This window comes from Heterodontus francisci, chromosome 2 (genome assembly GCF_036365525.1).
Source record: "Heterodontus francisci isolate sHetFra1 chromosome 2, sHetFra1.hap1, whole genome shotgun sequence".
NCBI classification, from domain to species: domain Eukaryota; kingdom Metazoa; phylum Chordata; class Chondrichthyes; order Heterodontiformes; family Heterodontidae; genus Heterodontus; species Heterodontus francisci.
Window position 1 is genome coordinate 157,476,336 of NC_090372.1, and position 24,989 is coordinate 157,501,324.

Sequence of the window (24,989 nt, forward strand, 5' to 3'; positions counted from 1 at the left end):
AAAGACAGAAGAAGCAAAGGTTAAAAGGTGTACAGCACAGGAATTTGGCAGTGTTAAAAGGTATTTATTTAAATGCAAGGAGTATCGCAAATAAAACCTATGAGCTGAGGGCACAGATAGACACATGGTAGCATGATATCATTGCTATAACGGAAACTTGGCTTAAAGAGGTGCAAAAATGGCAGCTCAACATCCCTGGATATAGAGTTTTCAGGCAGGATAGAGAAGGGGATAAAAAAGGAGGGGCTGTAGCATTATTGGTTAAAGAATCAATTACAGCTGTGAGGAGAGATGATATGTTAAATGAATCATCAAATGAGGCCATATGGGTTGAGCTCAGAAATAAAAAGGGGCAGCCACACTAATAGAAATGTACGGTAGACTCCCAAATAGTGAGAGGGAGATAGAAAAACAAATATGTCGGCATATTTCTCAGTGCATAAACTATAGGGCAATAATAGTTGGGGATTTCAACTATCCTAATTTCAACTGGGATACAAACAGTGTGAAGGGCACAGAGGGCACAAAATTCTTGAACTGCATTCAAGAGAACTTTTTTAGCCGGCACGTAACAAGCCCAATGAGAGGGGGTGCAATTCTAGATTTAGTCTTAGGAAATGAAGTTGGGCAAGTGGATGAAGCAGCAGTGGGTGACCATTTTGGAGATAGTGACCATAATACAGTTAGATTTAGCATTATTGTGGAAAAGCACAAAGATAGAACAGGAGTAAAAGTTCTAAATTGGGGGAAGGCAAATTTTACGAAGCTGAGATGATCTGGCGAAAGTGGACTGGATACAGTTACTTTAAGGAAAATCAGTGGCAAACCAGTGGAGGCATTCAAAAGTGACATTCTATGGGCACAGTGTAGACACGTCCCCACAAAGAAAAAGGGTGGTACAGCCAAATCTAGTGCCCCCTGGTTACCTAGAAGCATACAGGGTAAGCTAAAACAGAAAAAAAAAGCTTATGACATTCACAAAAAAATTAATACTTTAGAAAGCCTAGAAGTGTGAAGTAAAAAAGGAAGTTAGGAAAGCAAAGAGAGGACATGAAAAATATCGGAAGAAAAAATCAAGGAAAACCCAAAGATGTTTTATCAGTACATTAAGAGCAAGAGGTAATGCATTTGAGGAGGGCCAACAAAGCAAGGGAATACACAATAAACGGGAGGATATTGAGAGGGGTAGAAGAAATGAGAGACCTTGGAGTGCATGTCCACAGGTCCCTAAAGGTGGCAGGATAGGTAGATAGATTGGTGAAGAAGGCATATGGAATGCTTTACTTTATTGGCTAAGGTATAGAATACAAAAGTAGGGATGTAATGCTGGAACTGTATAAAACACTGGTTAGGCCACAGCTGGAGTATTGTGTACAGTTCTGGTCACCACATTACAGGAAGGACATAATTGCTCTGTAGAGCGTACAGAGGAGATTTACAAGAATGTTGCCAGGGCTTGAAAGTTGCAGCTTTGAGGAAAGATTGGATAGGCTAGGGTTGTTTTCCTTAGAATAGAGGAGGCTGAGGGGTGACTTAATTGAGGTGTACAAAATTATGAGGGGCTGAGATAGAGTAGACAGGAAGGACCTATTTCCCCTAGCGGAAAGGTCAATTACCAGGGGGCACAGATTTAAGGTGATTGGTAGAAGGATTAGAGGGGACATGAGGAAAAATCTTTTCACCCAGAGGGTGATGGGTGTCTGGAATTCACTGTCAGGAACGGTGGTGGAGGCAGAAACGCTCAACTCATTTAAAAGGTACCTGGACATGCACCTGAAGTGTTGCAACCTGCAAGGCTACGGACCAGGTGCTGGAAGGTGGGATTTGACTGGGCGGCGAGTTTTTTCTGCTGCTGCAGACATGATGGGCTGAAAGGCCGCCTTCTGAGCCGTAAGTTTTCTATGGTTCTTCTAAGAGGGAAACTAAGAAAGGGTAGGGCCTATTAGAGATGTACAAGGTAACATGTGTGGATGTAGAAGATGTGGGCAGGGTTCTCAATGAGTACTTTGTCTCTGACTTCACAAAGGAGTGGGATGATGCAACAAGAGAGGAAGTACTGGAGGATCTGACATCCTTGAAAGTGGATTATTCACCAGGGCCAGATGGATTGTATCCCAGGCTGTTAAAGGAAGCCAGGGAGGAAATAGCGGATGCTCTGAGGATCATTTTCAAATCCTCACTAGAAACAGATGAGGTACCAGACGATTGGAGGTCTGCAAATATTGTGCCATTGTTTAAAAAGGGTGAGAGAGATAGGCCAAATAGTTATAGGCCGGTCAGTCTGACCTCAGAAGTGGGCAAATTTATTAGAATCAATTCTGCGAGACTGTGTCACTTCGAAAGGCATGGATTAATCAGGAATAGTAAACATGGATTTGTTAAGGGAAGGTCATGTCTTACTAATTTAATTGAATTTTTTGAGGAAGTAACAAGGAGGATTGATAAGGATGGTGCAGTGGATGATGTCTACGTGGATTTTAGTAAGGCATTTGACAAGGCCACACATGGCAGACTGGTCAGAAAATTAAAAGCTTATGAGATACAGGGGAATTTGGTGAGTTGGATCCAAAATTGGCTCAGTGACAGAAAACAAAGGTAATGGTCGATGGATGTTTTTATGAATCGAAAGTGGTTTCCAGTGGCGTTCCATAGGGCTTGGTGTTGGGTCCCTTGTTGTTTGTGATATATACTAATGATTTGGATTTAAATGTGGGAGACATGATTGGGAAATTTGCAGATGATACAAAAATTGGCCAGGTAGTTGATAGTGAAGAGGAGAGCTTTAGACTCCAGAATGATAACAATGGTTTGGTTGAGTGGGCAGAAAAGTGGCAAATGGAATTTAATCTGGAGAAGTGTGAGGTAATGCATTTGGGGAGGGAAAACAAAGCAAGGGAATACACAATAAACGGTAGAATATTGAGAGGGGTAGAGGAAGTGAGAGACTTTGGAGTGCATGTCCACAGGTCCCTGAGGGTGGCAAGACAGGTAGATAAAGTGGTGAAGAAGGCATATGGAATGCTTTCCTTTATTGGCCGAGGTATAGAATACAAAAGCAGGGATGTAATGCTGGAACTATAAAAAAACGCCATTACAGGAAGGACATAATTGCTCTGTAGAGAGTACAGAGAAGATTTACAAGAATGTTGCCAGGGCTTGAAAGTTGCAGCGATGGGGAAAGATTGAATAGGCTAGGGTTGTGTTCCTTAGAACAGAGGAGGCTGAGGGGTGACTTAATTGGTGTGTATAAACTTATGAGGGGCCTAGAAAGAGTAGACAGGAAGGACCTGTTTCCCCTAGCAGAGAGGTCCATTCCCAGGGGACAGAGATTTAAGGTGATCGGTAGAAGGATTAGAGGGGACATGAGGTAAAACCTTTTCACCCTGAGGGTGATGGGTGTCTGAAATTTGCTGCCCGGATCGGTGGTGGAGGCAGAAATCCTCAACTCATTTAAAAGGTACCTGGACATGCACCTAAAGTGCTGTCATCTGCAAGGCTACGGACCAGGTGTTGGAAGGTGGGATTAGATTGGGCGGTTAGTTTTTTCAGCTGGAGCAGACAAGATGGGCTGAATGGCCTCTTTCTATGCTGTAACGTTTCTATGGTTCTAGGTCGCAGGTTTGGGAGGTGCTGTTGAAAAAACCTTGATGCGTTGCTGCAGTGGATCCTGTAGATGGTACACGCTACAGCAACAGTCCATTCGTGGTGGAGGAAGTCCATGTGTAAGGATGTGGATGGGATGCCAATCAAGTGGGCTGTTTTATCCTGGATGGTGTTGAGCTTCTTGAGTGTTTTTAGAGCTGCACTCATCCAGGCAAGTGGAGAGTATTCCATAGTACTCCTGATTTGTGTTTTGTAGATGTTGGAAAGATTCTAGGACTTGAGTCAGATGCTGGAAAATACCCAGCCTCTGACCTGCTCTTGTAGCTGTAATATATATGTGGTTGGTCCTGTTAAGTTTCTAGTCAGTCGTAACCCCCAAGATGTTAATGGTGGGGGATTCGATGATGGTAATGCCATTGAATGTCAAGGGAAGGTGGTTAGACTCTCTCTTGTTTGAAATGGTCACTGCCTGGCACTTGTGTGTAGAGATGTTACTCGCCACTCATCAGCCAAGCCTGAATGTTGTCTAGTCTTGCTGCATGCAAGCACAGACTGCTTCCTTACCTGAGGAATTGCGAATGCAACTGAATAATGTGCAATAATCAGCTAACATCCCCACTTCTGGCCTTGTGATGGAGGGAAGGTCATTGATGAAGCAGCTAAAGATGCTTGAGCCTAGGACACTACCCTGAGGAACTCCTGCAGTGATGTCCTGGGGCTGAGATGATTGGCCTCCGACAACCACAATAATCTTCCTTTGTGATAGGTTAGACTAAGCTCGTGGAAAATCTTCCCTCTGATTCCCATTGACTTCAATTTCACAAGAGCTCCTTGGTGCCACAAGTGGTCAAATGCAGTTTTGAGTCAAGGGTATGTATCCATGTGCTCTGCCATATCTTGATATCACATGGAGTGACTCGAATTGGCTGAAGACTAGTTTTTGTGATGTTGGGGACCTCAGGAAGAGGACAAGATGGATCATCCACTCAGCACATTTGGCTGAAGATGGTTGCAAATGTTTCAGCCTTGTCTTTTGCACTCACATGCTTGGCTCCACCATTATTTGGGATGGGGATGTTGGTGGAGCCTCCTCCTCCAATTATTAGTTCAATTGTCCATCACCATTCACGAATAGATGTGGCAGGACTGCAGAGCTTTGATCTGATTCTTTGATTGTGGGGTTGATCAGTTCTGTCTATAGCATGCTGCTTCTGCTGTTTAGTATGCCAGTCGTCCTGTGTTGTAGCTTCACCAGGTTGGCTCCTCATTTTTAGTTATGCATGGTCCTGGCATGCTCAGTGATACTCTTTATTGAACTAGAGTTGGTCCCCTGACTTGATGCTAATTGTAGAGTGAGGGATATTCTAGGCCATGACGTTACATATTGTGGTGAGCTTCAATTCTGTTGCTGCTGATGGCCCACAGCACCTCATGGATGTCCAGTTTTCAGCTGCATGATCTGTTCTGAATCTATCCCATCTAGCACACTGGTAGTGCTGCACAACATGATGGAGGGTGGCCTCAGTGTAAAGATGGGGCTTCATCTCCTCAAGGACTCTTCAGTGGTCGTTCCTACCAATACAGTGATAGGTAGAGGCATCTGTGACAGGCATATTGGTGAGATGAGGTCCAGTGTATTTTTCCCCTCGTGTTGGTTCTCTCACCACCTGATGCAAGCCCAGCCTTGCAGCTCTGTCCTGCAGGACTGGTCCAACCTGGGCAGTAATGATGCTACTGAGCAACTCCTGATGATAGAGATTGAAGTTCCCCACCCAGAGTACATCCAGAGCCCTTGCTGCCCCCACCCAGAGTACATCCAGAGCCCTTGCTGCCCTCAGTACTTCTTCCAAATAGTGTTCAACATGTACTGAGTCATCAGCTATGGGCGGCAGTAGATGGTAATGAGCAGGAACTTTCTTTGCCTATGTTTGACATGATGCAATGAGAATTCATGGGGTTCAAGCTCAATGTTGAGGACTTCAAGAGCCACTCTCTCACAACTGTTATACTACTGTGCCGCCATCAGTGGTGGGTCTGTCCTGCAGGTGATGGAGGAGTCTGGGACATTGACTGTAAGGTATGATTCTGTGAGTGTGACTATATCAGTTTGTTGCTTGACTAGTCAGGTTTCCCAATCTTGGGACAAGTTCCCAGTTATTAGTGAGGACGACTTTGTAGGGTCTACTGGTCTGCATGTGCTTTGTCTTGTCCGGTGCCTAGGTTAATGCTGGGTGATCTATCCGGTTTTATTCTTCTGATACATTTTTCTTGTTGTTTGATACATATGAGTGCTTGCTGGGCCATTTCAGAGGGTAGTTAAGAACCAACCATATTGCTGTGGGTCTGCACATTGCATATAGGCCAGATTGATAAATGGCAGATTTTCTTTCCTAAAGGACAGCAGTGATGACAATCCAGTAGTTACATGGTCTCCATTACTGATATTAACTTATTATTCCAATTTTATTTATTTAATTACTTGAATTTAAATTTCCCATCTGTTGCAGTGGGATTTGAGCACATCGCTGGATCATTAGTCCAATCCTCTGGATTATTAGTTCTGTTGCATAACCACTATGCGACTGTATCTCTTTCCTAAACTGTGTCAAAGTTGGCACACTTGTCCTTAACAGCATACAATGGTACCCTATAACAACTTCAATTGTCACTTCTGCAAATGCCAAATGTGTTAATAGTTACTATGAATGAATCAAGTTAACACCTCTTTATTCTCTAGCTGCTAGAAATAGGCACTGTAAATATTCAGCTTAAATTCCCTAAATTGTTCTGTAATGTTTTAGCATTACAAATACTGAACATTATTTTTTCATGAATTGTTTTGTACTGTAGTATGTGACACCAGCCAGAATGGAAGTGATTAGGTAATTTACCCTGTCAATCATACCTGGAGACTGCACTGCTGTAAATGACTGGGATTGAATTTACACACATGACCTGCCTCCAACTCATTGGCTGACACAGTGCAACTCACTGGCTGGCATATTGGTGACAATATGCACACCGTATATTTAGGTTTATATTTGTGAATACATGTTCCCCAGGTAAATGCATAACAAAAAGGTGAATTTAAATCTTAAATTGAAATATCCAATTTTCAAATATGCTGTTGAAATTCTGTGAAGAGCATTTGCTGACAGCCAGGCTGACCTTCTCAACTGTTCTGCTGCTCCCAAGTTTGGTGATTATTACACCAGAAAAGGTTCCAGTCTTTTCAATGCTGCTCTAGGAACATAGAAACATAGGAACAGGAGTAGGCCATTTAGCCCCTTGAGCCTGTTCTGCTATTCAATGAGATCATGACTGATCTGTGACCTAACTCCACATACCTGCCTTTTACTCATACCCGTCAATACCTTTGACTGACAAAAATCTATCAATTTCAGATTTAAAATTAGCAATTTATCTAGCATCAGTTGCCATTTGTGGAAGAGAGTTCCAAACTTCTATCACCCATTGGCTATAGAAGTGTTTCCCAATTTCACTCCTGAAAGGTCTGGCTCTAATTTTTTGACAATGCCCTCTGGTCCTGGACTCCCCAACCAGCGGAGGTAGTTTCTCTCTATCTACCCTAATTGTGCCTCGTAACATTTTGAAAACTTCGATCAAATCATCCCTTAATCTTCTAAATTCTGGGGAATACAACCCTAATTTGTTTACCTCTCCCTGTAATTTAACCCTTAGATTCCAGGTATGATTCTGGTAAAACCAGAATCTGTGGCGAGAAAAACAGAGTTAACGTTTCCTCAACTCTGTTTCTCTCTCTATTGATGCTGCCTAACCTGCAGAGTATTTCCAGCAATTTTTGTTTTTGTTTCAGATTTCAAGCATCCGCAGTATTTTGCTTTTGTATGATTGTTGTAAATCTATGTTGCATTCCTTCCAAGGCTAATATATCCTTCCTAAAGTGTGGTGCCTAGAACTGCTCACAGTACTCTAGGTGTGGTCTAACCAGGGCTTTGTATAACTGAAGCATAACTTCTATACCCTTGTATTCTGGTCCTCCAGATATAAAGGCCAGCATCCATTTTTGATTATTTTCTGTACCTATTCATGGCATTTTAATGATTTACACACGTGGACCCTCAAGTTTCTTTGGACCACCAATGTTTCTAGCTTTTCACTACTTAGAAAGTACTCTGATCTATCCTTTTAAGATCTGAACTTGGTGGCCTCACATTTGCCTACACTGAAAGACATTTGCCACAATTTTTCCCATTCACTTAATCTATTAGATACTCTTTTTAATTTTATGTTTCCATCTACACTGCTAACAATGCTGCCTATTTTTGTGTCATTAGCAAACCTGGACATGTGGTTTTCTATTTTATCATCTAAGTTGTTAATAAATACGAAAATAGTTGAGGCTCCCAAAACAGATCCATGTGGGACATCCTTAGTCACATCCTGCCAATTAGAGTACCTGCCCATTTTCCCTATTCTCTGTCTCCTGCTGCTCAGCCAATTTCTTAACGAGGTCAATAACATGCCTTCAATTCCATGAGCTTCAACTTTAGCTAACAGTCTATATAAATAACATCCATAGACATTCTTCTGTTCACTATTTTAGTTACCTCTTTCAAAAATTCAATCAGGTTTGCCAAACATAACCTACTCTTTACAAATCCATGATGACTGTGTCTGGTCAGCTGAAAATTTTCAAGGTGTTCAGTCACTCTACCTTTAGTTTTAGACACTAGTAATTTCCTGACAGCAGATGTTAGGCTAACTGGTCTATAATTTCCTGGTTTCTCTCTCATGGAGTTGCATGCACAATTTTCCAATCTAAAGGAATGGTTCCCGACGCAGTTGGTGCTGATGGCTGGGATGCAATCTACCTTTACTGAAGGCAGGAATTCATGCGAGAACAGGATTTTCTGCCCACATTATAAAAAGGCCACTATCCCAAATATTCATACTGGAACTGACACAGAAATGAAACTAGGACCTGTTCCAAAGTATTGGCTGTTAGATGCAGGCAGGAGCATGCATGGAGTGGAAAGGGGAATGAATAGCAGTGCAACAGGACATTGGATGCCAATGAGGGGGAGGAGGAGAATAGATGTCAGCAGGACAAAATGGATGATAGAGGAGTAGGAGGTAGATCAGATGGGAAGACAGCAGGAGAATGAATGGCAGTGGAAGGGGGGAGTGGATCACTGTTAGAGAGGAAAATGAATAGCAGTGAATGGAAAGAGGGAAGGAGAGTGGGGAATAGATGGCAGAGAAGGGGAGGAAAATGGATGACATTAGAGAAAGAATGAAATGGATGATAATGGGGATTGGGAAAGGAGAGGGCCAACATGAGCTCTGAGGGGAGAGGGAATACAGCTGATGGAACATTTGATACAGCTGCAGCTTAAGTCATGACAAGTTGATGTTCCACTACACTCCAATTATAACTACTTTTCAATTTGCAAAGCAGTTGGGTTTCAGTTTTCACAGAAAAACAAACTGAATTGTGAAATTTGATCCCCAAAATTAATAAAAATCTAGAAATTCAGTATAATAAATGATTTAAATTTGTTCTTTATTCTTTTGCCTTCAATTGCTGGTATTAGTCTAGGGCTTTTATTCAGGGTAGCCAAACCAGATTGCAGGCCCAAATTTTGTACCAAACCAGCAGTAATTAAAGGGACTGCTAGAAAGGTTATTTTAGATTTTTTTACTTACCTTATTGTGGAACTGAGAGGAGCAGAAGTGCTTCTGTGAGCTCCACATTAAATCCATAGGCTGCTGCTGACCAACACTCACTCCCTTCCAGATTGCCCTCTCGCCAGAAACTCTTGTTACAACCTCGAAATTCCCAGGACTGGCACCTCTGGGGCCACACCGGTGCCTGCAGCTCGCAAGTGGACCAATTTGATGTCGTCCTGCTGGAGGCGCTGCACTGGCACCATGCTCCAATCTGGGCTTTGTTTGCAGAAGGCAGAGGATTCTCTTATCCTGGCCAACATTCATCCCTTAACTAACATAATTGAAACAGATTATCTAGCCATTTATCTCATAGCTATTTGTGGGACCTTCCTGTCTGCAATTCCCTACATTGTCACAGTGTCCACATTTTAATAAAATACTTCATCAGCTGTAATGAGCTTTAGGTTGTCCTGAAGTTGTGAAAGACACCATATAAATTTGGTTCGGTGGCTAAAATCAACTATGCTTTTAATTTAACTTTCTAAAACTCTTCCAAGCAATGTAAGTTGCAATACAACAATTATAGATAAGGGACATGCTAGTTAAGATTTATGATGGCATGGCACCTTTGTTTGCTTTTATTGAGATATTTCATTCTGGTCCCAAAATTAGTTCTCAGCTAGTTTTAGGCAGGTGGGCAGCAGCGTGCGTTAGAAACTCACCCGCTGCTCCAGAAATGAAGTCTGGGTGTTTTTACTCACAGGTCTCATTTAAATACCACTGGCCTACTTCCCCGCTTGTTCTGGCCAAAAGTCAGAGGGAAGCAGTGGGAAAATTACATGACCCTCGAGACGAGGTAGGTGACAGGATTGTGAGTGGGAAGAAGGGTGGAACAAAATGGCAGCAGAGGAGACCTAAGTTTTACTTCTGGGGCCTAGAGGGACACTCCTGTTCCTCCTGGCCCCAAAAGGAAGGTTTTTTTGGAAAAAAATTCTTTTAAACTTACCTTTTTGATCATCTGTGCTGTTGTCACCTGGTAGGAAACTCACTAAGTCTTCCCACTCAGGGCTCCAAGAAAATTGCAATCAGGTCCTGGTGACATCATTGGGACTTGATGGCTGGAATTTTATGCACACACCACAGGAGCGGGCTGGTGGCAATTTACAGCAATTGTAAAATTGAGTGGGAGGCTGGGGATGCCTGTCCCAACGCCTTTCCGTCCCCACTGCAATTTTACGGCGCGAGAAACGGCCCAGCCAATCAATTCCCTTAAGTGGCCAATTAACCTCCTCCAAGCGCCACGGGTATTTTACCAGGACTGCTGGGCAGCTGAGGCCACCCCGGAGGCCGCCCACTAAAACCTGGCAGCCTTCTTGTGATTACGGGTGGGCCCTCATGATTGGGCACCTTGTGCCCCACAGAGGGCTTCCCCACAGCCTAATCGCCCCCATTGCACCATGCTACCCCTCCCCCTACCGACCCCCTCCCCCACCCCCACTAGCCTTGCCAGTGCCCGGAAACAAGGTAAGGCCGATTGTCCCCGGTGAGGCCTGGACACTTACCTTGTTTCCGGGCCAGCGTCCAAGATCCTGCTGTCGCTGGGTGCAGTCCCAGCAGTGGCCACTGTTCCAGGTAGCACCGCTGGGACTGAGAGCTGCCAGCCCGCTGATTGGCCGGCAGTTCTTGGCGGCGGGACGTCCTGTCTTAGAGGGGCATCAGTCCCACCCAAAGCCAGTTAAGGACCTGGGGGGCATAAATTCTTGGCATGGCTCCCAGGCCCGGTGGAGGCGGGCAGGGCCCACCGTCCAATGTAAAATTCTGGCCAATGTGAGGGTAGCATTGCTGCCTCATCAGTTGAGCAAGTTAAAATCAGGAACTGCCATTTCCTATACCTCCAGGGTGGGTAACTGACCTGGGAAAAATTAACAGCCTACCTGTCCAGTTTCCGCCCCTAATAATTTTGTCCAATATAGGTATTCCCGTAACAAATCTGTCTGGTTTAATTTTATAAAAACTTATTGTGCAATACAGGGTGTGAGGGTTAGGAAATTGGTCATATATTACTTTGTAGTAGATTTCCTTGGATTAATATTTTAAAATCTTAGCACATGCTGGAATGCTGTGCAAATTAGAACCTTGAGAGAGGATTTCCCTTAAACTTAATAAGGAGTCAGTGCGTTATATTGAAAATACGATTTGTTTGTGCTTTGAAGGCAACGATATTGGTTTTTAAAGAGTGAACAAGGTTTTACTTTTTGAAAGAACTGTCTTAAAATGTCAGCATTGGGTGAGAGGTAGTACTCTCATCTCTGAGGTAGAAAGTTTTGGGTTCAAGCCCTACTACAGGACCTGAGCACAAAATCTAGGCTGAAACTACAGTACCAAGTGCAATAATATTGGGTCCGCTGTCCTTTAGTTAAGACTTTAAACCAAGCCCCCATCTGCCTGTTCAGGTGGATGTGAAAGATCCATGGCACCATTTGAAGAAGATCAGAGCAGTTGTCCGAGCCAACATTTAGCGCTCAACAAATGCACCAAAGATAAACTGGCCCTTTATCTCCTCACTGTTTGTGGGACTCTACAGTGCACACACATGGCTGGATTTTACCAGCCCTCTAGGGATAGGCTGGAAGGTGGGTGGGATGGGCATAAAGTGACAAGGGAAGGTGGGGGATTGCCTGTCACCTTCCCAATGCCATGGTATTTTACCAGGGGCAGGGAAGGTCAACGATGTTTTTTACACAGAGGGTGGTGAGTGCCTGGAACTTGCTGCCAGGGGAGGTGGTGGAAGCAGATACGATAGCGACGTTTAAGAGACATCTTGACAAATATATGAATAGGAAGGGAATAGAGGGATATGGGCCCCGGAAGTGCAGAAGGTGTCAGTTTCGGCAGGCATCAAGATCGGCGCAGGCTTGGAGGGCCGAATGGCCTGTTCCTGTGCTGTACTGTTCTTTGTTCTTTGATGGCCTTCCTGCCCAGAGGCCAATTGAGGCACTTAAGTGGCCAATTAAGGGTTACTTAAGGGCCTCTTCCTGCTGCTGTTGGTAATTAACCAGTGACGGGGGAGGGGGGCCCTCTGCCAAGTGGGGAGGCCATCCTGTAGAACCAGGCAGCCTCCTTGCGGACTGGGGGGGGTGGTGTGCCCTCCTGATCAGGCACCCCTGCTGAATGACCTCCCCTTACCCTCACTAATGACTTCCTCCCCCCTCGCCGGGACCTGCCTAAGTGGCCCTGGCAAGCCCGACCTCACTCACCTGTCTTCTGCAGCCTCCTCCATGGCTGCTGCTCTGGGCCTCCAGCAGTCCCAGCAGTGGCCACCACTCCCAGAGGCACTGCTGGGACTGCTGAGCTGCTGGCCCTCTGATTGGCCAGCAGGTTTTGGGGTAGATCTTGTCCCTTAAAGGGACAACATTCCCGATGGTGGCAGTTAATTGTCTGCTCATTGTTGAATTCAGCCAGGGATCCGACAAATGGCCGAAGCCGGGTTGCGCCTCCAACTTTCCAGCCTGTCGCCAACACACCTGCTGCTGAAATCAAATTCAGGCCATAGTCTGCAGCATTTATGTACAAAACTACAGTGATTACACTTCAGCAGCATTTGGATGTAAAGGAGTTTAGGATGTCCTAAAGATGTGAAAGGTGCAATATCAATGCAATTTATTCATTCCTTTCTATGGATCAATATATGCTGTCTCTCTACCTTTTGTTATGTGATGTCAGACTTTGGAAGAGTGGTGAGACCTCTGTGCATAGCCTGTAAGGAGGTTATAGCAGGTCATTTAGAAAATCTCAATGCAATCAGGCAGAGTCAACAATGGTTTTCTAAAAGGGAAATCATGTTTAACTAATTTATTAGAGTTCTTCGAGGAAGTAACAAGCAACGTGGATAAAGGGGAACCTGTGGACGTGGTATACTTGGATATCCAGAAGGCATTAGACAAGGTGCCACATCAAAGGTTACTAAACAAAATAAGAGCCCGTGGTATAGGGGGTTACATATTAGCATGGGTAGAGGATTGGTTAGCTAATTAGAAACAGAAAGTAGGCATAAATGGGTCATTTTCAGGTTGGTAAGCTGTAACTAGTGGAGTCCCACAAGGGTTAGTGCTGGGTCCTCAACTATTTACAATCTAAATCAATGACTTGGATAAAGGGACAGAATGTATGGTTGCTAAATTCGCTGATGACACAAAGATAGGTAGGAGAGTAAGTTGTGAAGGAGTCTGCAAAAGGATATAGATAGATGAAGTGAGTGGGCAAAGATTTGGAAGATGGAGTATAATGTGGGAAAGTATGAAATTGTCCACTTTGGCCAGAAAAATAGAAAGGAACATACTATTTAAATGGAGAGAGATTGCAGAACTCTGAGATGCGGAGGAATCTGGGTGTCCTAGTACACAAAACACAAAAGCTTAGTATGCAGGTACAGCACGTGATTAAGAAGGCAAATGCAATGATGTAATTTATTGCAAGGGGAATGGAATATAAAAACAGAGATGTTTTGCTACAATTGTACAGGGCATTGGTGAGACCACATCTAGTGTATTGTGTACAGTTTTGGACTCCTTACTTAAGAAAAGATATAATTGCATTGGAAGCAGATCAGATGAAAGTTCACTCGACTGATTCCTGGGATGAGAGGGTTATCTTATGAGGAAAGGTTGGACTGGTTGGGTCTGTATTCATTGGAGTTTAGAAGGATGAGAGGTGATCTTATTGAAACATATGAGATCCTGAGGGGACTTGACTGGATGGATGTTGAAAGGGTGTTTCCCCTTGTATGGGAGACTAGGGGGCACAGTTTAAAAATAAGGGGTCTCCCATTTAAGACAGAGATGAGGAGAATTTCTTTTTTCTCAGGGCGTCATGAGTCTGTGGAACTTTCTTCCCCAGAGAGCGATGGAGGCAGAGTCAATGAATGGCTTTAAGGCAGAGGCAGACAAATTCTTGAGAAAGGGCATTGGTGGTAGGTGGGAAAGTGGAGTTGTGTCCGCAAACTGATCAGCCATGATCTTATGGAATGGCGGAGCAGGCTCGAGGGGCCAAATAGCCTACTCCTGCCCCTAGTTCGTATGTTCATGTGTACATATATCCCACCTTATGCGGTTTATTATTATGCAACTTTTGGGTAGTTTCTGTCTCTGTCAGTTCAGGGTACACCTCAAAAGATTTATATGTGATCACACAAACTATTTCTTTACCAAACACAAAGTCTGCCCTGCACCTAAATGGACATAAACATATAAGTCAAATAGTTGAAAGGTTTGAAAGGTTGTCTCTTTGTTCCGAATACTGGGGAAGCCTGTTGCTGAGGAATTCAGAGATGAAAATTGAGAAGGTAGGTGGCAGCAGTAACTTGGTCATCTTCTGTTGCAGGAGAACACAACATTTCTGTGTTGCTCCATTCTCGCCACTCATCCTCTTCTCTTTTTGATGAAACACAATGCCAGGAAGCTGAGCAGAAAGAAGAAATTCAGCCAAGCCTTTCTGCTTCAGGCCCTGAAAGCACTGCATCACCCATGACATTACTGTCTCCCTTCCAAGCACAAGCACTAGGGTGCTTTATATAGTGGGAATAAATACTGAACCCAGGAAGCTGAGGAGCTTGGAATTCTGAGTACAGCTTTAGGAGACATCAGCCATGGTAGGAGACTGTGGACCCGGATCTCACAGGTCTTGCTTTTAAAAGAAGGTTACTTACATAACAGCACACCTAAGTGAAGGATCTGCGGACATTCTCCCATCAAGCCTATTACATTTCTAACCGTTGCCAGTTCTGATGAAAGGTCACAGACCTGAAACGTTAACTCTGTTTCTCTCTCCACAGATGCTGTCAGACCTGCTGTGTATTTCTAGAACTTTATATTTTTATTTCAGATTTCCAGAATCCACAGGATTTTGCTTTTATTTTGTGTAGCACCTGTTTGGCCAACTGGAAGAGCCTATGCCTAGCATGTACTGCACCATAAGTGATAAAGGCTTGCTACCTGACCCGAACCCGGCGGGGCCCGACGACATGTGTTGGGTTCGGGTTGGGTCGGGGCCCCTCGTCTAGGTCCGGCTTAAGGCCTCGGGTTGGGTCGGGCCGGGTCCGGGTCGGGCTGGACACACACAGTAAGTGCTCTACTGGTAAGTATTAAAATTAACAAACCTGAGCTGGGAGTCCGGGACGAAACTGAGTCTGCGCAGTGAGCGAGTGAAGCCACTGTGACGTCATCACGCACACGCTGCAGCTTCCTGGAGGTTCAAAGTCCAAAGAAAGGTAAAGGGATGGTCGGGTTGGGTCAGGTTGGGTTGGGCTCGGGGCAAAATTGGAGGGACTCAGGCCCGGGTCCGCTGTGGTTCGGTCAGGTTGGGTCAGGTTCGGGTCAGGTTCTTTTTCCCGACCTGAGCAGGCCTTTAATAAGCGATATATTCACAGTGTTCAGATCAATCTAATCTATCTTGAAGAGGATGTAAAGGAGATTTACTGAAATGGTACCAGGAATAAAGGTCTTCAGTTATGTAGAGAGATGAGAGAAGCTGGGATTGTTCTCCTTAGAGCAGTAAGGTGAAGGGGCGATAGGAACATAGGAAATAGGAGCAGGAATAGGCCATTCAGCCCATCAAGCCTGCTCCAACATTCAAACAGATTATGGCTGATCATTTACTTCCACGCTATTTTTCCCACTATCTCCATACCCCCTGATGTTATTAGTATCCAGAAATTCTGTCTTGAACATGCTCAATGATTGAAATTCCACAGCCCTCTAGGGTAGGGAATTCCAAAGATTCACCACCTTCTGAGTAAAGAAGTTCCTCCTCATCTCAGTCTTACATGGCCTAATGCTTATTCTGAGATTTAAAAGAGCTTTTAAAATTATGAAGGGTTTTGATAAAGTCGATAGGGAGAAACTGTTTCCACTGGCAGGAGGATTGATAGCCAGTTAGTCAATTAAGATAATTGACAAAAGATAAGGATAATGTTTTTTTGTGCAGTGAGTTATGATCTGGAATGCATTTCTTGACAGGATGGTGAAATCAGATTAAATGAAACTTTCAAAAGGGAATTGGATACATTCTTGTAATGGAAAAATTTGCAGGCCCATGGGGAAAAGACAGAAGATTGGGGCTAATTGGATAATTCTTTCAAAGTGAAGGCATGGACACAATGGGCTGAATGGCCTTGTTCTGTACAGTAGGATCTATAATTCAATCTGGATCATCTGGTAGGTCTGGGCAGGACTGCAGAAGTATTCAAGATACAGCTTGAATCTTGTTCTTCCCAGCATGTGGTTTTCAGGAGAGAAAGGCCATCACAGTCCCAGGAGGATCTTATAGGCAGTTGATAGCTAGCCATCATACATGCTATAAGACTTGGAAGGAGAACCAGGTTAGGCATAGTTAAAAGAGTAGGTAGCAGCACCAGGGGGAAACACAGCGGAATCCAAAGTTACGATATTGTGGCAGCTACTGAGGAAGTAAACAGTGGTTTGGTGCAGAAGCTGATCTTTCTTCAGTTTATATCAGATTGAATTTGAATGTGTTAAGACATAGCAAATGGGAAAAGTTGGAATGCATTGAGGGTGGCCGTACAGGACGTGGTGTATTTCAGCAGTGTGGAGAGGTGATTCTTGGGAGAAGCAGCTGCATATCAGAGTACTGTCAATATTTTTTGCTGTTGTCACAGGGTTCCACTTGGCAGCTTCTTACTGCTCCTGCACAGATAGTAACCTGTCGTCCTCCAGCTCCCTCTTCAGTGTCAAAACGAACAACCCTCTTTGTAATACAAAAAGGTACAGTATGTAATGCATGACCACTATCCATGACACTGGTGCAGAATTGCATTGCAAAGTCCCATTAAACTTGTTGAGGCACTCAAGGCATATCTTCAGCATTCCAATGGTGTGTTCAATAATCTAGATCCGAACTGACTCAGAAACAAAATAGAGTGATGCTGCCTCCTCCAGAGAGTCTCACTTCTCGTCCATACAGTGTCAGATTATTCCCTGACTCTGAATTCAAACTATAATTAAACGAGATCATGAATTTTCTTCTTTGTTGTGCCTGGGGAATAATTAGTTCTCATGTGTAGGAAAGGGAAAATAGCATTACATTGAGTCTCCAGCCCCAATATGCTGCCATAAGAGTAGTTGTAGGGAGTGGGGGAGGGGGGGGGGGGCGTGTTCCAGACTGAGCGTAATTTGTGGATACACTTTTAGAGGCCAGTTATGTGTTAATTTACGACAGCCAACATGGATCTAAAAAGGCAAGTTGTCTTTAATACATTTAAAAGAGTTCTTTTAAGGTAATAATGGAGTGCATTTTGTGAATGTTGTGTGTATGGATTTTCAACATTTAATAAAGTGCCTAATAGGAGGCTTATTGATAACATTAAGCAACACAGTATGAAAGGGAATGTGGCAGCAAGATCAGTATGATGGAGCCACCTTCAAATGGCGCGGAACGCATACTGTCCATCTGACTACTCACTGCCTCTGGTCCAATACACCTACTCAGCATCTATGCTCCAACACTCTGCTCCCCACCTGAAGTTAAAGACCAGTTCCACAAGGAACTCCATAATATCATTAGTAGCATCCCCAATACCGAAAATCTGTTCCTGCTGGGGGACTTTAATGCCAGGGTTGGGGCCGACCATGACTCATGGCCCTCCTGCCTTGGACGCTTTGGCATTGGATGGATGAATGAGAATGGACAGAGACTGCTTGAGTTGTGTACCTATCACAACCCATCACCAACTCGTTCTATCAAACTAAACCTTGTCACTAGGTTTCTTGGAGGCACCCAAGATCACGTTGTTGGCACCAGCTGGACCTCATCGTCACAAGGTGAGCCTCTTTAAACAGCGTTCAAATCACACGCAGCTTCCACAGTGCGGACTGCGACATCGACCACTCCCTAGTGTGCAGCAAGGTTAGACTCAAACCAAAGAAGCTACATCACTCCAAGCAGAAGGGCCGCCCGCGCATCAACACTAGCGGAATTTCTTATCCACAGCTGTTACATAAGTTTCTAAATTCACTTGAAAAAGCCCTTCAAAACACTCCTACAGGGGATGCAGAGACTGAGTGGGCCCACATCAGAGGCGCCATCAATGACTCAGCAATGACCACCTTTGGCAAACGTGTGAAGCAGAATGCAGATTGGTTTCAATCTCACTTTGAAGAGCTGGAACCTGTCATAGCCACTAAGCGCATTGCACTGTTGAACTACAAGAAAGCCCCCAGCGAGTTAACATCTGTAGCACTTAAAGCAGTCAGAGGCGCTGCACAAAGAACAGCTAGGCGCTGCGCAAATGACTACTGGCAACACCTATGCAGTCATATTCAGCTGGCCTCTGACACCGGAAACATCAGAGGAATGTATGATGCATTAAGAGAGCTTTTGGGCCAACCATCATGAAGATCGCCCCCATCAAGTCTAAATCAGGGGACACAATCACTGACCAACACAAGCAAATGGACCGCTGGGTGGAGCACTACCTAGAACTGTACTCCAGGGAAAATGTTGTCACTGAGACCACCCTCAATGCAGCCCAGTCTCTACCTGTCATGGATGAGCTGGACAAGCAGCCAACAAAATCGGAACTCAGTGATGCCATTGATTTTCTAGCCAGTGGAAAAGCCCCTGGGAAGGACGGCATTACCCCTGAAATAATCAAGAGTGCCAAGCCTGCTATACTTTCAGCACTCTACGAACTGCTTTGCCTGTGCTGGGATGAGGGAGCAGTACCACAGGACATGCGCGATGCCAATATCATCACCCTCTATAAAAACAAGGGTGACCACGGTGACTGCAACAACTACTGTGAAATCTCCCTGCTCAGCATAGTGGGGAAAGTCTTCGCTCGAGTTGCTTTAAACAGGCTCCAGAACTGGCTGAGCATGTCTACCCTGAGGCACAGTGTGGCTTTCGAGCAGAGAGATCCACCATTGACATGCTGTTCTCCCTTTGCCAGCTACAGGAGAAATGCCGAGAACAACAGATGCCCCTCTACGTTGCTTTCATTGATCTCACCAAAACCTTTGACCTCGTCAGCAGACGTGGTCTCTTCAGACTACTAGAAAAGATCGGATGTCCACCAAAGCTACTAAATATCATCACCTCATTCCATGACAATATGAAAGGCACAATTCAACATACCCCTCTCAGACCCCTTTCCTATCCTGAGTGGCGTGAAACAGGGCTGTGTTCTCACACCTACACTGTTTAGGATCTTCGTCTCCCTGTTGCTCTCACATGCGTTCAAGTCTTCAGAAGAAGGAATTTTCTTGCACACAAGATAAGATGCAGGTTGTTTAACCTTGCCCGTCTAAGAGCGAAGACCAAAGTACAGAAAGTCCTCATCAGGAACTCCTGTTTGTTGACAATGCTGCATTACCATCCCACACAGAAGAGTGTCTGCAGAGACTCATCGACAGGATTGCGGCTGCCTGCCCCGAATTTGGCCTAACCATCAGCCACAAGAAAACGAACATCATGGGACAGGACGTCAGAAATGCTCCATCCATCAATATCGGCGAGCACGCTCTGGAAGTGGTTCAAGAGTTCACCTACCTAGGCTCAATTATCACCAGTAACCTGTCTCTCGATGTAGAAATCACCAAGCGCATGGGAAAGGCTTCCACTGCTATGTCCAGACTGGCCAAGAGAGTGTGGGAAAATGGCTCACTGACACGGAACACAAAAGTCCGAGTGTATCAAGCCTGTGTCCTCAGTACCTTGCTCTACGGCAGCGAGGCCTGGATAACATACGTCAGCCAAGAGCGATGTCTCAATTCATTCCATCCTCGCTGCCTCCAGAGAATCCTTGGCATCAGGTGGCAGGACCATATCTCCCAACACAGAAGTCATCGAGGCCGCCAACATCCCCAGCATATACACCCGACTGAGCCAGCGGCGCTTGAGATGGCTTGGCCATGTGAGCCACATGGAAGATGGCAGGATCCCCAAGGACACATTGTACAGCGAGCTCGTCGCTGGTATCAGACCCACTGGCCGTCCATGTCTCCGCTTTAAAGATGCAAACGTGACATGAAGTCCTGCAACATTGATCACAAGTCGTGGGAGTCAGTTGCCAGTGATCGCCAGAGCTGGAAGACAGCCATAAAGGCGGGCTAAAGTGTGGCGAGTCGAAGAGACTTAGCAGTTGGCAGGTAAAAAGACAGAAGCGCAAGGCGAGAGCCAACTGTGTAACAGCCCCGGCAACCAATTTTATCTGCAGTGCCTGTGGAAGAGTCTGTCACTCTAGAATTGGACTTTATAGCCCATCTAGGCGCTGCTTCACAAACCACTGACCACCTCAATGCGCTCACCCATTGTCTCTCGAGACAAGGAGGCCAAAGAAGAAGAAGAAGATTAAAGGGAATGTGGCAGCAAGGATAGGTAATTGGTTAAAGGACAGAAAACAAAGAATAGTGATTAATTAATGATTTCTGATCTGGAGAGATGTAAACAGAGGTCAGTTTTGGAACTATTCTACTTAAAATATGTACATGAATTGGACTTGTGCATGGGGAACACAATATCAACATTTGAAGACAATGCAAAAATAGTTAACTTTAAAAGGATTGCAAGTAACTTCAGAATGACATAGGCAGGATAGTAAATTGGCTAGGATAGATTAAATCTAATGTGGAAAAATCTGAGATGATTAATTTTGGAAGGGCGAATAAGGAGAGAACATATACACTAAATAATAAAACTTCAAAAGCAGCAAAGAGGCTTAGATGTTCAGAAAGACAAATATATAAAAATGGAAGGTGTTCTATTTATCCTCTACTATACCATTGTTGAATAATTTGCTACAATAAATTTGTTTAAGTTGTTCCCTCATTTCTTTGAAGTTAACCCGTTTAAAGTTATGTAAAATATTCTTGGTTTTTGGTATTTTTAAATCCTCAATCATGTTGAATTTAATCATTCTATGGTCATTACCCCCAAGGATACCATGATTTCAATCCGCAAGGGGTCTCGCTGAGGCGGTCAGCTAGTTCATTTTTTATGGGGAAACCAACCCTGTGGAGATGGCGCTCTTCTTCTGGTTTACCTTTCCAGAAGAAGGTTTGTCTGCCACCTTATTCCTTGAGCTGGCCTTCTCCTGCCCATGTGTCTCACTCAGGGCAGCGATATTAACGTTGTAGCGGTGGAGTTCTTGGGCTATGATAGCAGTGCGATGTTCAGGCCTGCCGCTGTGGGGTTGTCCATAAGAGTCCTGATATTACAGGTCCTGAAGTTCAGTTTGAAGGGGTGGAAGATGCCTGTGCATGGGTTCACTTCATGTGGAGTGACCATTGCACACCAACTACCACACATCCCAAGCGAAGCAAGATCTTTGTCCAATGGCAGGGATGGCCGAGATTATTGGAGATCAGGCTCCACTACACGAACGGGGACTAATACATACACATGGAAAGATGGTGAGCCCGGATGCAGGCCGTGTGGATCTGCATCAGGGTGTACCTGAAGGGGTAGCTGAAAGCCTGCTTCAAGGGCTCCTGTGAGAAGGGCTCCCCACGACCCCTCAAGATCCACAAGATCCTCCAAATTCAGTGGCAGGACAGGCACTCCAATATCAGTGTCCTCTCTCAGGCCAACATCCCCAGTATCGAGACACTGGTCATGGCTCGTCAGCTACATCGTCCGCATGCCTGACATAAGACTCCCAAAACAAGCTTTCTACTTCGCGCCCCGTCACGGCAAGAGGCTACCCTGAGGACAGAGGAAACGCTACAAGAATGTCTTTAAAGCTTCCCTGAAAAATGTGACATCTCCACTGATCCATGGGAATCTTTTGTCCGAGATCGCCCAAAGTGGAGAAGAAGCATCCGCGAAGGTTCCAGCCAATTCGAATAACATCGATATGCCCCGGCAGCGACTAAGTACAAACAGTGGAAGGAGCGTTCAGAAATTTGAGCATCCCATTCACTCGCCTCACCAAACACCATCTGCCCCAACTGTGGCAGAGTGTGCGGATCCAGAATTGGACTATTCAGTCACCTAAGGACCCACAACCCTGGAGTGGAAGAAAGTCATCCTCATTCCTGTGGGAATGCCTAAGAGAGAGAGAAGAGACCATGATTTCAATTTTCCATACATTGTTCAGCTTATTTATGAATACTGAGTCAAATTAAGCACTGGTTCTCATGGCTTTCCTGATGCAGTAAATCATAAAGTTGTCATGCATTATATTTACCAACTCTGATTCCAGATTACTTGAGTTTTCCGAATTTATATTTGATTGATTGAAGTTGTCCATTGAAATAACTTTCCTGTTCTCACATACCCTTCCTTTATCTTTACAGAATAACTGTCTTCCATCTTGTGCTAATCTGGTGGTTCATGAAATATAGCATTTTTTCACATTATTTATTACGAACCAGAGTAGTTTATTGTAGAGCTTCCCACTGGATGAACTTAATTTACCTTCCTGGTATCCTTGACATATAGGGTGCACCAACATCTTTTCTGTCTCTTCTAACTTTTCTGATCACTCTTGTATCCCAGGGGCGGCACAGTGGCGCAGTGGTTAGCACCGCAGCCTCACAGCTCCAGGGACCCGGGTTCGATTCTGGGTACTGCCTGTGTGGAGTTTGCAAGTTCTCCCTGTGTCTGCGTGGGTTTTCAAGCCAAAAGACTTGCAGGTTGATAGGTAAATTGGCCATTATAAATTGTCACTAGTATAGGTAGGTGGTAGGGAAATATAGGGACAGGTGGGGATGTTTGGTAGGAATATGGGATTAGTGTAGGATTAGTATAAATGGGTGGTTGATGTTCGGCACAGACTCGGTGGGCCAAAGGGCCTGTTTCAGTGCTGTATCGCTAATCAAAGTGTTATGTTTTTGCACCAGATTCCCACCATTTATTTACATCCTCAATGTTTTTGGTTGACTCCCCACCATTCATAAACACTGGAAATATACCAATGAACATTAATTTATACACTACTGTTATGCACTGCTGTAGGTTTATTATCAGCTGTTTCCTTTAATTTAATAGAATCTGATTAATTATTATACTGTTAATATCTAAATTATGGTCAGAAGATCATAAAAGATAGGATCAGGAGTAGGCCATTTGGCCCCTCGAACCTGCTCCACCATTCAATAAGATCATGGCTGATCTGACGGTGGCCTTAACTCCACTTTCCTACTTGTCTCCCATAACCCTTGACTCCCTTGTAGATCAAAAATCTGTCTTACTGTGCCTTCCCACAAGGGGAAACATCCTCTCAGCATCTACCTTGTCAAGCCCCCTCAGTATCTTATATTTTTCAGTAAAATCACCTCTCATTCTTCTAAACTCCAATGAGTATAGGCCCAACCTGCTCAACCTTTCTACATAAGACAACCCTTTCATCCCAGAAATCAACCGAGTGAATCTTCCCTGAACTGCATCCCATGTAAGTATATCCCTCCTTAAATAAGGAGACCAAAACTGTACACAATACTCTTGGTGTGGTCTCACCAATGCACTGTACAGTTGTAGCAAGGCTTCCCTACTTTTATACTCCATCCCCCTTGCAATAAAGGCCAACGTTCCAATTGCCTTCCTAATTGCTTGCGGCACCTGCATGCTAACCTTTTGTGTTTCATGTTCAGGAACACACAGGTCCATTGGCACTGCAGCATTCTCTAGTCTCTCTCCATTTAAATGATATTCTGCTTTTCTATTCTTCCCGCCAAAGTGGACAACCATACATTTTCCCACATTATACTCCATCTGCCAATTTTCTTTCCCATTCCCTTAACTTGGGGCGGCACAGTGGCGCAGTGGTTAGCACCGCAGCCTCACAGCTCCAGCGACCTGGGTTCAATGCTGGGTACTGCCTGTGTGGAGTTTGCAAGTTCTCCCTGTGTCTGCGTGGGTTTTCTCCGGGTGCTCCGGTTTCCTCCCACAGCCAAAAGACTTGCAGGTTGGTAGGTAAATTGGCCATTATAAATTGCCCCTAGTATAGGTAGGTGGTAGGGAAATATAGGGACAGGTGGGGATGTGGTAGGAATATGGGATTAGTGTAGGATTAGTATAAATGGGTGGTTGATGGTCGGCACAGACTCGGTGGGCCGAAGGGCCTGTTTCAGTGCTGTATCTCTAAACTAAACTAAACTAAACTTCTCTTTTTTTTCAGGTTGTTTTTCTTTAGGTTTGCACTTGCTGATGTTCAATATTCAGTATATTCACACCTAATCTGTACTAATGCTTTGTCTTTCAACACACCATTAACATATTGTTTGCCTTTGCTCCGTGACCTTTTGGTCAGCTATGTGGCCTGGTCCAATCTGCACCTTCTCCTTTGTTATCTCTTGCCCAACCCCCACCTCACTTGTTTATAATCTGTGACTTTTCTAATATTTGTCAGTTCCGAAGAAGGGTCACTGACCCGAAACGTTAACTCTGCTTCTCTTTCCACAGATGCTGCCAGACCTGCTGAGTGAATCCAGCATTTCTTGTTTTTGTTTCAGATTTCCAGCATCCGCAGTATTTTGCTTTTATTAAACTTCTCTAAACCCCTTTTAAAACTCTTTGGCCGGAATTTTACAGTAGGCGGGGGACCTGAGGGCCTGGGGAGCCATACCAGGATTTTACACTCCCCAGGCCCTTAATTGACCTCGGGTGGGACTTCCGTCCCACGCGGCCTGGAAAAAAGTTAAGTCTCTGGGGCCTCACTGGAGACAATTGGCCTGGCCCCAGTGAGGCATGGGGGGGTTTTGGTGAGAGGGGTGGGA